Raw genomic sequence first — 11,384 nt, 5'->3', positions numbered from 1 at the left:
TTTTTGAATTACTTTAAAACTCACCTTTCTCAGATCTCAGTGTACCCGGCACTGTGTAAATATAGCACTTTTGTCCTTTGTTTTCTTTAACAGGAAGAGCTCTCTGCTTCCCCTCCAGCTGTGCAAGGCCCGTCTAGCTCACAGCCTGACCAGCACAGCCATGTTAGACCTGGAGCTGTTGAATTCGATGATGTGAAGACCTTGAGTGGAGAAAGGATAACTACGATCTCAGGTTAAGCCACTGATTTTTGTTAGTAATCAGCTGGGGTAAAGGGGAGCTATTGTGAGGGTGGGACTGCATGTGAGGAAGAGCATTTGCGCGGTTTCTATGGAAACTGATGCAAGCAAGGCTTGTAAAGGACGAGACAAAGCATTCCTGAATTAGGAACAGAATAGACAAAAGTATATGGTTGCAATTAGAACATTGTTCTTCTAGTTAAGGTTTTAGCTGTGGGAACGGAATTTGGGTGTGATGGCCAGACTCACTTCTATAAACTCTTTACAGCCTGCTTTGGGCATGATCAGTGTTTCAGTCCCCCTACATCTTAACCCATGTAAAAAGGTTCCATGTAAAAAGAAATTTCTGCTATTAAAGACAAAGCCAGGTATTATGGAAGATGGAAGCAAAAGATGTTAGAATACTTTTTGTTCCTGTTATCTATTGCTGTGGCTTAAAAACACCCGTGGGGAGTGTCTCGTGACTGGACTTGGGAGCAGGTCTGCTCCTTCCAGGAAGGTTGTTACTGGTTACTGGTGTCTGGTGTCTGGGCTGGTCTGGAAGGTCTGGGTGGCCTCTGGGTCATGTCTGAGCCTGCCTAGGGTGTCTGGATGGCCAGCAGCACTGTTGGCTGGAATGGCTACAGGTGGCCTTTCCGGAATGCTGGTGTTGGGTTGTTGGGCTTCATGGCATCTGAGGCTCAGGGCGAGTGTCCCACGAGACGGAGTGGAGAGCACCAGCCTCTGAAGGCCCAGGCCTGGGAACTGGCAGCGTCACCCTGCTGTCTTCTATTGGTCAACAGAGCTCCTTCTCCCAGAACCATGGGCAGCAGGTCACGGACCCCACTTCTTAATGGGTGGAAAGTTCTGTGTCCATCTGTGAAGAGTGCACAGGGAGGCCACATCCACACCAGAGCCTTGTCTCACTGATGAGACCCAGTCCTCATACCGAGATAGCAAAGCGATCACACTTTGGGGTGTACTTTGCATGTGTCAGTTTTGCTGGGCCATGGCACCTTGATATTTGGGCCAACTTTATTCTAGATGTTCCTGCAGAGGTGTTTTTTGCATGAGATTGACATTTAAAGCAGCAGACTTGTAGTAAAGATTACCCACCCCCCACATCAGTGGGCCTCATCCAATTAGTGGAAAAGAAGGACTTCCTGGAAAAGAGTAGGGTGGAGGACAGGGCAGAAGGAGGGCAGATGAACATTATAATTGCTTGATGTGTGCAGGTATGGAAATATCCTGGGAAATCCCACTGATTTGAACAATTAATATTTGTCAATATGATTTGTTTGTTTTACTGGTTGGTTGTGGTTTTTTGAGATGAGGTCTCGCTATGTAGTTCAGCCTGATCTTGGACTATGTAACCCAGGGTGAACTCGTGGCAATCCTCCTGCCTCAGCTTCCCAAGTGCTGGGGCTATAGGTGCGCTCCACCAGGCCCGGCAATAATTAGTTTTAAAAATTGCAAAAGGCCAATCTCCGTGAGCCAAGAGGAAATAATGCCAGCGGACAGCCTTTGAACAGCTTGAACTTGAATTCTTCCCTGGGTCTCTTCTAGCCTGCTCATGTGCCTACAGATTTTGAGAGTCGATTCCTTAAAACATTTCTCCATGTTTCTGTCTCTGCTTCCTCACCCGCCCCTTTTCTCATTATAACAGTTACAGCTCTTTGGCTGTGTTTTCCTGGAGAGCCCTGACTAATCCTGGCAGTGAGGGCAGCAGCCCTAGCTCAAACTCCACAGAACATTAGTTTTTGATGAATGCTAATAAACCTCAACTACTCAAGAAAAGACAATGGTTCCCTGGTCATTTATGTTGGGGAAACCCTTTGTCAAAGACACATGAAAGGGCCCATAATCTGGACACAGATCTCTCTGTGTGTGGCACCGCTGGGCCTTGGAGAGGGCTGGTCTGGGCTCATGCAGGCTCCTGATGCTGAGGATCCTTTGCAGTGGCTCAGCCGGGTCAGCTCCCCTGCCTTTTCTTTTTTTTTAATTGAGTTTATTGGTACATTTTAGGGACACAGCACAGTTACATTCATTATTGGGAACTTGTACCTCTACATGACAGGTCTTGGTTCTCATTTTTTTCCCCTTGTCCCTGCCCTCCCTTCACCCCCTCCTCTCCTCCCCATTTACAAACACTTTAGTTCCATCTTTTCATTTTCTCACATTTTTTCTTTTCCCTTATTACCCTTCCCCTACCCATCCCACCTTCCCTACACCTCTAGCCCTTTTCTTCCCATTTCACAGCGTCAGTTATCTCATTAGGATCTTGTGTACTATTACAGTTTATTCACACCAGAGAAACTATTCGGTATTTACATGTGTGACTTATTTATTTCACGTAGGAGTGTATCCTCAATCCACTCCCCTGCCTTAAGGGCCTTGTTTGCGGGAGAGACAGGGACTCCTTCTTCCATCAGACTGGCCCTGTGACCCACACAGAAGGATTCTCGGGCCAAGAGCTGAGGTCCCCACAGCCTTCATCAGCTCCCTCTGCAGGGGTGTGGGAACCACTTGGTAATTCTAGAGCAGGACCAGTGAATTATTCACTCTCTCTGCTGGCCAGGGATGCTAATGAGGTGCTAAAGCGCACAGGACTGTGATTTCCACACAGCTCCTGAACACTTCTGTTCAGGCCACTGCCTCGGGCCCTACAGGTAGGGTGAAGGAGCCCAGGACTGCAGACGCCTCAGCATCTCTGCATGACTTCAGAGGCCAGAGGATTTTGCAGACCTTGCTCTTTGGCCGTAGACTTCCCAGACCTCCTCTCTGGAGATGTGAAGGACGAGCGTCCAGAGGACGTTTGCTGTCACGGGAGAACAGCGCTGAGACCATCTCCTCCGGAAGCCTTCTGTGATCTGTTCCTTGTCGGCTGGCCTCCCCTGCACTTCCGGGCCCACAGTGGGGTCTCGCCTCCGAACTCCTCAGGTCCTGGGCTGGAGCCATTCACAGGGGAGGGCTTCCTAGTTCAGCCTCACCATCGGACCCCGAGTCCTGAGCAGCTGCGACCAGAGGCTTCCTGCCCATAGCCTCATCCCATGGTGCTTAATACAATATGAGCTATGGGGCCCGCTTGGGCAGTGTGGAGGGAATCGCTCCTATGTGGTGAGTGCAATCCAGACAGCAGCTCAGTTATTTGGATTGGGATTGGGTTTTGCCTTTGGATCAGCCTTCAGAGCAAGGTTAATTATAAAAAAAAACCCCAAGGAAGGACAAGCCAAGCGCTCTACCCCTGGGTGAGGTGTAGGAATACACGTGTTTGCAAAGCAGAGGTTTAACATAAACAATGGCCCTGTCCTAGCCCACGCCTTGTAGACGATGTTGGGACTGAACCAGGAGAAAGTAGGGAACACTTCGCTGCAACTGGTCACCGCTGCACGCCCGCACCTTCCTAGGCCGACTGTCTGCACCCCTGGCCTGCCCTTCTCCGGCTCAGGGAGGAGCAGCCCCGAGTTGCTGAGAGCTAACACTGAGCTGGCACCGCACCGACTGCCTTTCACACGTCCTTTCACTCGGCCTTTACAACAGCAAAGGTCTGCAGTGGGTTCCGTGTTCTCCCCTTCCACAGATGGGAAGCTGAGCACCAGAGAGGGGCGAGAGCTCGCTTGCTAGGGTTCTATAACTGGGGGGTGTTGGGCTCCCCTCTTCTTTCTGGGCACAGACTGGTCCAGACTCAAAGGGCCACCGAACAGTCTGTGCTGTGGGGTCGCCTGCTGCTTTCAACCTGCCGTGGCTCTAGAGTGGCATCCCCTGCCTGGGCTGGGGGCCGATACTGTCTTGTGGCTGCCCTGCCCGCTCTCCACTGTGCTCTCTTCTTCCTTCCCTTCTGTTACGGCTATGTCTAGATGTCCCCCGAAACCTCATGCAGTCACAGGTGGGGCTTTTCAGAGGTGGCCGGATTAGGGTGTGTGGTGCTGGGGTCAAGGGTGTGATCTGGGCCTGATTCACCATGTGATGCTAGGAGTAAGGCTGACCCACCTGGGTGTAGTGCTACCTGTCCTAATGATAGAGAAAACTTCGAAAATAGCAAAAACCTATAAAGTCTTAAATGTAAAATGGCTTCTGCTGTCTCTAACAACAGTTTGTTTGCTCAGAACTGATAGGCATCAAAAGCACTAGTTGCTGAATGAGGTATTTGGTCTGACCGTGAGATATCAGGGCACAGCAAGACCTTGAGCTCCGAAGAGACTGGAGCCACATGATCATAAAAGTATCTGGATGAAAGAACCTATTGCTAACATTTGCTCCCCTGACCCTGAACACCTCCCCTCCTGTGGACTAGAATAGATAACTAGGCGAATCTTAAAGGTAAACTCCCCAACTGCAAAGAACTGTTACGCCTGGGTTGAAAGCTAATGATTCTGTGACCGTGATTTGAACAGAGAATGAACTGTAACCGCCCGAATGAAGTCAAGGCCGTGAAACCCTATAAAAGGAGGAGCGTAACCCAGCGCGTCGTCGATCCAGGCACGGTTTATGTGCGATCGACCCTTATCAATGAGTGAGTTTATTATTTTACTTCCATTCTGCTGCCTCTGTGTGTGTCACTTACTGCTTCCTTCCATAACACTGAGGGTTGGCAGCCTGGATAGGATGTAAGGGACAGAAAGAGGGTCGCTGCTTGTTGCTGGCTACTTGCTGCTTGCTGCCTTTTGCCTGCCATGGACTGTTTCTCCTCTGTGTTGCCCCACTGCTGTGCCACCCTGCCTTGGCTCCAGCCAACTATGAACTGAAACCTCTATGAGCTGAGAGCAAAATATTTGCTTCTGTCTTGGCCAGACCCTGAAACTCAGCTCAGTTCCTCTCTTCTCCTTCCCCGTCCTTTCCTTGCTTCCCCCAGGCTCCAGGTCGAGCACTCAGGTGCTGCTGATGGTGGTGGTGACCTGGTTGCTGTTGCTGCTTGACCATGACTTCCAGCCACTCCACTGCTTTCCCTCAACTCTTCAGCTCTGATGGGCAACTCAGCATGAGGACCTGAAGTTCTACGATGAAAAATTAGAGAGGTATAGGGCTGGGGAAGAGACATAAAGGGTAAAAAAGCCTACGGGACATAAAAATGAAGAGTAGAGACTGGAAAGGCTGGACTTCAGGGTGTGCCTTAGGTACATATTTTGAAAGATGCCTAGTAGTAAAAGAAGACAGCTGTGTTTGCCACCCTCCTCACCTGAGTGTGTTTCGTTGGCCACTGAGAAGCCACTGGCAATGAAAGGACACTTACGTCATCGTCATTAATAAATACTGATATCAGCTGACCTGTTTCCAAACTCCACGTGTCTGGCCCAGGTTAAATGCTTTACGCACACTGTCCCTGGGGCAGAGTGGGAAGCTGAGGTCTGTGTGCTCTCCACTTGTCTGCTGTATGATTTGGGGTGGAAATCACTGAATTAGGACTTGGGAGTACCTCAGAACATGCTGTTCTCTGCATAAACTATATTCCTCATCAAGGACCAGGCGAGCACATGCACTGACTTCATTAATTTATGGACTCCTTGGGAAGACAAGAGACGTACGTGAAAATTCAAGGGTGAATTAGCTCTACAAGAATACAGGAGTTGCCAGAAGGTGGGAGGTAGGACTAAATGACAAGTTAATGGCAGAAATATAGGACTCATAGGATCTTAGCAAAATGTATTAATTAACTGCACCAAAAGTTGGACAAGTTACATTTAATACGCTTGGAAATAAACATGTGTCACTAACAGTCCCTTCTTAGACTGACAATAACAAACTGAATATCTTCGGGTCGAATGTAACTCACTACGGTTTTATAAATTTGCCTTTTCTTCAACTAGGGTTATCTTTGTCAGAAGCAGTCACAAGGCCCAAGGAGATTTGCAGCCATGAAAAGAACTTTTTTCCTGCCCTGTAATGAACAGATTAAGAGTTTGCTCCCAAGGTCTGTCCCTGTGTCTGGGTATCATTGCAGTGTGAGTCACAGCAAGGATCACATATATATATGTGGTCTGGGGGGACACCAAAGTTTTGAAAGTTGGTGAAAAACAATGACATTGAGCAAGACATGCTGGGGAAGGTGCTGATTTCACTCCAAGTTACTCAGGAACCAGATGTTTTGGAGTAACTTGCACAAAGGTGCTGACTACCAGTTTCCCAGCCGCTGACCCCTCCCACAGGAGCTTGATGAAGGTTGCACGAGCCTTTGGGCCCATTGGCGCGACTCAACCTGCAGGCTGGCAAGAAGCAGGACGAGAACATGGTCCATCCAACCCGCAAGTGTGTTTCTCAGGAGCAAAGGTCACAGCTCCAGGAAGACTGATTTTTTTGCGGTGCTGTGGGGAGGTCAGTGCTTCAAAGACAATACTTTAAAACTTATTTAGAGTTCACAGAGTGAAACACTTGAACACGGCCTGATTGGACATCACATGGCTGCAATGATGCTCTGACTAGGCCGAGGGTCAGTGTGAGGCAAACTGGAGCCCATGGGCTTCTGGACGAGGAGCAAAGCACCCACTTCACCTTTTCACTGAGGAGGGGACAGGCCGGCCACACAGGAGCACGACCAGGGGTGGGCTTGTTGCTAGGTCTCCAGCACATATCTAACTCCCCTTTCCCAAGCAGGAATGTGTAGCACATCCAGGGAGGCAGCCCGGCCTTGGTGGTTAAGAGCATGGGCTCCAGAGCCAGACTGCCTGGGTTCAAATCCCAATCCTAGCTCTTAGTAGTTGTGTGGCTTATCTTCTTAGTCTCCCTATATCCCAGTTTCTCCAACCGCAAAGTGATGATCAAAGTAGCTCTTGAGGGTGAGTTGCTGTCTTAGTCTCTTTTCTTGTCTCTGAGACACAATACCTGACACTTAGGGAAGGGCTCCGTCCATAGTCAGCTGACTCCAAAGCAGGGCAGCGTGGCAGAGGGGCCTGGTGGAGGAGAGCTGCTCACAGCATGGGGACAGGAAGCAGAGAGAGAAGGGAGGAGCCGGGAGGGAGATGAACCCTTCAAGCCACAATCCTACCCTTCTGGCCAGACCCCACCTCCTAACAGCCAATCAGCTATGAACCCCCACAATCCAATCACCTTCCAGAAGTTCTACCGGTGAGCACGTGAGGCTCTTTGGAGCACCCAGATGTAAACCATAACAGTTATGAAGCAGCAATGAGTTAACATTTATAACGTGTTACCACCATCGGTGCCTCACACTTACTAAGTGCTCAATGAATATTAGTTGCAGGATTGCTAGGTTTCGGAAGGTAAATCTGCAGCAGGAGATAGCTATGTACAGACCTGTCGCCCAGTTGATGTCCAAATAAAAATGTCATCTCTCAATTGCTTCTTCCTTATTTCCTACCTGGTGAGGGTGACTTCACCAGAAGTGGTTCCCATAGGAAGGGTTAGAAGCTTCGGGAGATGCCCAGCCAGCAGCTCTGGGGGAGAGCTTTCAGCAGGCTCACCTGGCTCAGCCCTGAGGCCCCCATCAAACACACATGGCTCGGCTGAACCTGCAGAGGTTTATGGAGCCTGACTTCAAGCTGGGACTCTGGCTGCTGCTGCTGCAGGGATGGAGAAACCAACCTCCCCGAAAGGCCCCTGTGCCAGGCACTGCCCGAAGTATTTCACGTGGATTCTTGTACTTTTAGTAGGGTGAAGACTGGGAGCAGCCGATTTGTCCAAGTTGGCACAGCAAGGGGCTGACGTGCAGCTCCAGCTCCAGCTTTCTCCAGGGCCATCCGCGTGTGTTGTGCGGTGTGGACCAGACGTCCTCCTGTCCTGGGGAGCTCACCGCTGGCAGGTTCGTGACGGATGCCACTTGGTGCCTTCTCCTCCTCTGCTGCCTGGCCCAAGGAGAGGCCCAGGTGGAGCCCTTCCCACACGGCCTCGGCGCTTCCCAGCCACTTAGCAGAATACTCAGGCTGACTCTTAAAGCCAAGCGAAGTCATAAAAGCTGTAGCTACCGCTGGGGTGTTCACTCCGTCTGGAGCTTGGCCAAGCACTTTATGTAATAGCATTTCCTCCCCCCAGCACAACAATCCTCATTTTTTCTCATTAAGTTTATTGGTACATTTTAGGTACACAGTACAGTGACATTCATCATTGGGATCTTGTACCTTTACATGGTGTATCTTGGTTCTTATTTTTTCCCCCAATCCCCTGCCCTCACTTCACCCCCCCACCCCTCCCTATTTACAAAGACTTTGTTTCCATTCTTCCCTTTTCTCACATTTTTTTCTTTTCCCTTGTTTCCTTTCCCCTAATAGTCCTCATTTTATCAAAGCAGCAACTGAGGCTCGGGGAGGCTGGGACGTCTGTTGCTCATCTTGTCAGCGGTTGGACGGCCGGGGACCTGGCTCAGTGGTAGAGGGGGGTCAGTCCCTGGGACAGGAAGGGAGGAAAAGGGAAGCGGGGTGAGGGGGAGGAAAGCAGGGGAAGAGGGGGCCTGGGGCAGGGGCGGCTGGGCTCCACAGCCGGGCTGTCTCCACTGGGGCCCCTCCGCCGTCTTGTGCTGGGGTTCGCCATGAAAGGCTGCAGCACCCCACTTGGGGGACACAGGCATAAAAACAGCAACACTGAAAACACTGCAGAAAGGACAGTTCACAGTCTGAGAGTTGGACCCGGAAGGCCGCACGTCATCTTGTTCAGCTTCGACCTGGAGCATTCGCATCAGGACACGCGTGATTTCTTCTAATCCCTCTGCTCACGTCAGCAGATGACTTCAAGGCTCCCACAAATGCCATCAGTTTTGTGGCTCCTCGTCATCTTTAGCATGCAGAGAAATTCACAAATGCAGAATGTGTGAGTTATGAGAATCGATTGTATTTCCTCCTTTATAAAGATTGCATTTAAGAGATGTGGACTGGCTACCTTCGGGGTGCCGTCCGCGGTGGCCAGCAGATGGGTAGCAAGTGGAAGCCTGTGTGGGGGTTTGTAAGGGTGTGGGGCGCAGAAAGGGGTGTGGAAAGTGCTGGAGTGGACAGGGAGCACAACCAGGGAACCCAGTCTGGGTGGAGGGAAGGAGACGGCAGAGCCTTATGGAAGTCGGTGCTGTGGATGATTTTCACTGCAGTAAACAGAAAACTCAAGCAAGGCAGCCTGAATAGAAAAGGGGCCTCACCAGTTCCCATGGCTGGGAAACTAAGAAGGAATGGGGCCTTGGGGAGCTCTTGTTCTACACACCTTCCCCGCCTCCGGATCCAGTTCCTCTCTTGGCGTCTTTCCTCCCACCTCAGCAGGCTTCCCACGTGGTTCAGAGATGGCTACTGTGGCTTTAGGGGTTTTATTCCCAGACACTAAGAAGCAAACCCAGGTCCTAGCCCTCCCAGCAGAAACGTGTGCTTCCCTCAGTTTGCCCTAGGTCGGTGCCTGCATGAGTGGTTTCATGTTCAGGGGGTGGAATGAACCCATGGATTTAGGCCAGACCTTCGACCTGTGAGTGGAGGTCAGGTCCACAGGTACTAAAGGGCTCAGTAGGGGGTCAGTGGCTGGTTTGCTCCAGGCGAGTCCAGCAGCATGATCAGGAAAAGTGGAAGAACAGATGATAAGCCTACGTACGCCTTAAGTCACTCGATTATTACAACTATGGCATTTTCATTGAAAAAGGTTGCGTACAGTGTCGTGAATCTTGGGGCTGCTTCCTCTTCTACAGTGGAAGCCTGAAAGCTGTCCCAGGAGATCTGAAGCAGTGTCTGAAATGCGGCAAGAACTGACCTGATCATGCCACTGATTTGTTTTTGGAAAGGAAAAGTATGGAAATTAACGTCAAGTTGGGATTATTCATGACTCTTGCTCATCTAAGTTACTTCTAGTGGGTTGGCCTTTCCTACTGAGGCAAGAAGGGAGGACTCATCTTGTTCTCACACGGAGGAGAAGGAACGGCCGAGGCAGCGGAGGCTTCCATCCCTGGAGATGCTCGGCATGGGCTTTTAAAAAGCAGACGATGAGAGTTCAGACAGAGCAAGGAGAAGCAAGAGGAGTGAACCCGGGGTAGAGAAGTGAAGACTCCACACGGATTCGGCTGGCACGCGTGATGTCCGTTAAGGGAGTCCACAGAGAGCTCAGCACATGGGCCATTAGAATGTTTGCAGTACTACCCAGGTTATTCTGGAGCATCTAAACCTTAGCGAGTTCCAAGAAGGTGCCACAAGGTGAGACAGGAACGGTAGGTGTCTGAAAGAGATGATCTGGGAGAAAACAATGAGAAAGAGAAAAAAACCAAGCTCTAACATCTTTTGTAGCCTCATCTAGAAAGTAACACGCCCTCCTATCTGCTGTATTTTCATCACACTAACCACCATGGCACCGTGTGGGAAGAGAGTACAAGAGCGTGTTAATACCAGCACAGCTCTCTGGAGACTATTTTGGATGTGGGAAACCACAAAGAGCATCTATCTAAAACCTAAAGCAAGCACCATACTTAAAGGTGAACATTAGAAGCAACCCCATTCAAGCGAGGAAACCAGTAAAAGAAGACAAGTATGCCCACCATAATGGGTATTATTAACGCTTACTCAAATGTAGAAGAATGCTATGGTTGGCCAAGCCTGGTGGTGAATGGCACTAATCCCAGCTACTTAGGAGGCTAAGGCAAGAGGATCACAGGTTTGAGGTCATCCTGGAAAATTTAAAAAGACTCTTTTTTCTAAATAAAATAGTGGGTTAGAATGTAGCTCAGTGCCAGAGAGCTTGCCTAGAATGCACAAGGCCCTGGATTCACTTCCCAGTACCTTAAAAAAACAATCTCCTCTCTGAGAACTGTTTCTGGTCTGTAGCATTGTGTTACAATTAGATCTAAAATACCCCTGGCCTAGGGATGTAGCTCAGTGGTGCTGTGCCTGCCTGGCCAATGCAAGGTCCTGAGTTCAATTCCTGGTACCAGAAGAAAATATATATCCCCTAAAGCCCCAAAGTCTTATGTGTTCAGAGGGGGGGCTTTTGGGAGGTGACTGAACTGTCGAGTGTTTCTACTAATTGGTGGATTAATCTATGGGTGAATCCATAGTTGAATGTGCTGTTAGGAGGAGGGGTCAGGTCAGAAGAGGATCACTCGGGAAAGGGGTGACCTGGAAGGGTATATTCTTGTCTCTAGCTCCCCCTACTCTCTCTGCTTCCCTTTCCACCATGCCCTTCTGCCATGCCATTTCTGTCTTGGAGTCAACCAACCGTAGACTGGAGCCTTTGAAAACCATGAGCCTAAATAATCCTCCTCCTTG

The 11,384-nt window shown here is 49.9% G+C and overlaps 1 long non-coding RNA gene across 1 annotated transcript; it reads left to right on the top strand.

The window, feature by feature from the left end:
- The first annotated feature begins 2,893 nt into the window (after positions 1-2,893).
- On the top strand, positions 2,894-5,906 carry LOC104862403. The gene is made up of 4 exons (XR_780301.2): positions 2,894-3,333; positions 3,530-3,761; positions 4,611-4,729; positions 5,069-5,906. It is a non-coding gene; the product is annotated as an uncharacterized LOC104862403 (long non-coding RNA).
- The last annotated feature ends 5,478 nt before the right edge of the window (positions 5,907-11,384 follow it).

This window comes from Fukomys damarensis, unplaced genomic scaffold, assembly GCF_012274545.1.
Source record: "Fukomys damarensis isolate Sample0158 unplaced genomic scaffold, DMR_v1.0_HiC HiC_scaffold_12, whole genome shotgun sequence".
Taxonomy (NCBI): Eukaryota; Metazoa; Chordata; class Mammalia; order Rodentia; family Bathyergidae; genus Fukomys; species Fukomys damarensis.
This window is presented reverse-complemented; position numbering and strand designations above follow the sequence as displayed.